Genomic DNA, 2,795 nt, shown 5'->3' with positions numbered 1-2,795 from the left:
TAGTCCCAGCTACTTGGGAGGCTAAGGCAAGAGAATCACTTAAGCCCAAGAGTTTGAGAAGGTTGCTGTGAGCTGTGATGCTACAGCACTCTAATGAGGGCAACATAGTAAGATTCTGTCTTCAAAAAAAAAAAAATTGTTTGTGGTTCGGCACCTGTAGCTCAGTGAATAGGGCACCAACCACATACACCAAGGCTGGTGGGTTTGAGCCCAGCCCCAGCCTGCTAAACAACAACAACAACTATAACAACAACAACAACAACAACAACAACAACAACAACAAAATAGCCGAAGCAGGCACCTGTAGTCCCAACTACTTGGGAGGCTAGGGTAAGAGAATCACTGAAGCCCAAGAGTTTGAGGTTGCTGTGAGCTGTGACACCATAGCACTCTACCAAGGGTGAAATAGTGAAACTCTGTGTCCAAAAAATAATAAATAAATAAATAAATAAAAAGGTTTAAGGCCCAGTGCAGTAGCTCATGCATCTAATCCCAGCACTCTGGGAGGACAAGGCGGGTGGATTGCTTGAGCTCATGAGTTTGAGACCAGCCTGAACAAGAGTGAGACCTCTGCCTCTAAAAATAGCAGGGTGTTGTGGCAGGCTCCTGTAGTCCCAGCTAATCAGGAGGCTGAGGCAAGAGAATCACGTGAGCCTAAGAGTTTAAGGTTGCTATGAGCTATAATGCCATGGCATTTGATCAGGGGCAACAAAGTGAGACTCTGTCTCAAAAAAAAGTTTAAAGTGGCTTGGCGCCTGTAGCTAAAGCGGCTAAGGCACCAGCCACATACACCAGAGTTGGCAGGTTTGAATCCAGCCTGGGCCTGCCAAACAACAATGACAACTACAACTAAAATATAGCCAGGCATTATAGCGGGGGCCTGTAGTCCCAGCTACTTGGGAGGTTGAGGCAAGAGAATCATCTTAAGCCCAGGAGTTGGAGGTTGCTGTGAGCTGTGATGCCACAATACTCTACCCAGGGCAACAGCTTGAGGCTCTGTCTCAAAAAAATAAAAAAAGTTTAAATATCCTGATGGGGCATGATGGCTCACACCTGTAACCCCAGCACTCTGGGAGGCCAAGGCAGGAGCATCCACTTGAGGTTAGAAGTTAGAGATCAGCCTGACCAAGAGCGAAACCTCATCTCTACTGAAAATAGAAAAACTAACCAAGCATGGTGGCATGTGCCTGTAGTCTCAACCACTCAGAAGGCTGAGGCAAGAGGATCCCTTGAACCCAGGAGTTTGAAGTTGCAGAGAGCTATGATGATGTCACTGCCCTATACCAGGTGACAGAGCAAGACTATAACTCAAACAAACAAACAAACAGAAATATTTTAAACATCCTTTGCCCCAGAAATCCCACTTTTAGGAATTTATCCTAAGGAAAGGATCAAATAAATGAGCAAATGTACATGTGCAAAGATGTTCATCACAGGATTGTTTATAAAAACAATTTTATTGTTTATAAAAACTTTGATTGTGATATGAAGGTTCAATAAAAGAAAAATGGACAGAGAATATGAAGACGTAATCGAGTACTTCTCAATTGACAAGAAAACTCAAATGACCAATAAATCTATTGAAAAGACAGTGATCCTCATGGATAATCAGGGAAGTGTAAAAACGATGACATAGTAGTGTTCATCGTTTGTCATTTTGCTTAGTGACACAGAGCAAAAAATATTTCACTTTTATCTATAAAGTTGCATTTTATTTGACAGCTTGGCACCCCTACAATGTATAGCGCCCAGTTTATGGTCTCTAAAAGAAACTACGGATGGTTGCAGAAAAGGCTGAGTCTAGGGCTAGAAGGAAGGTACAAGTGAGCTTGGAACATCTTGTTGAGCTGGGAAACAGATTATCATTCTGAGATTAACAAAGTCTTGTAGGAAAGGCACAGAAACCATCCTACTGGTCACCTAAGGTCATATAAACCCAAAAGAAGAAAACTGACTGATGCCAATTGACACATGGTAAATGAGAAAAGCCTTGGGCGGGGCGGTGCCTGTGGCTCAAAGAAGTAGGCCTCATATACCGGAGGTGGTGGGTTCAAACCCAGCCCCGGCAAAAAAAAACTGCAAAAACAAACAAATAAACAAAAAAAAAATGCGGGCGTTGTGGCAGGCGCCTGTAGTCCCAGCTACTCTGGAGGCTGAGGGAAGAGAATCACCTAAGTCCAAGAGTTGGAGGTTGCTGTGAGCTGTGTGACGCTATGGCACTCTACTGAGGACAATAAAGTGAGACTCTGTCTCTCCAAAAAAAAAAAAAAAAGAAAAAGAAAAAAAGGAAAAGCCTTGGGCAGCACATGTGGCTCAGTGGGTAGGGCATCAGCCCCATATACCAAGGGTGGCAGGTTCAAATCAGAAAAAAAAAAAAAAAAAGCCAGGCCTTATGGCGGGCACCTGTAGTCCCAGCTACTCAGGAGGCTGAGGCAAGAGAATCGCTTCAGCCCAAGAGTTGCAGATTGCTGTGAGCTGTGATGCCACAGCACTCTATCGAGGGTGACATAGTGAGATTCTGTCTCAAAAATAAACAAATAAATAAAAAGCCTTGGTCCATTGAAATATAGTACATAGGGGCGGCACCTTTGGCTCAAAGGAGTAGGGTGCCAGCTCCATATGGGCTGGGTTTCAACCCACGACCTCTGGCATATAGGGCCGGCACCCTACTCCTTGAGACACAGGTGCCACCAAGTACTATATTTTTTAATGTGAATAGAATAAAATACATTGGCTCGGCGCCTGTGGCTCAAGCTGCTGAGGCACCAGCCACATACACCTAAGGTGGCGGGTTC

The sequence above is a fragment of the Otolemur garnettii genome, unplaced genomic scaffold, assembly GCF_000181295.1.
Source record: "Otolemur garnettii isolate 467f Iridium unplaced genomic scaffold, OtoGar3 scaffold00096, whole genome shotgun sequence".
Lineage (NCBI taxonomy): Eukaryota > Metazoa > Chordata > Mammalia > Primates > Galagidae > Otolemur > Otolemur garnettii.
Note: the sequence above shows the minus strand (reverse complement) of the source record.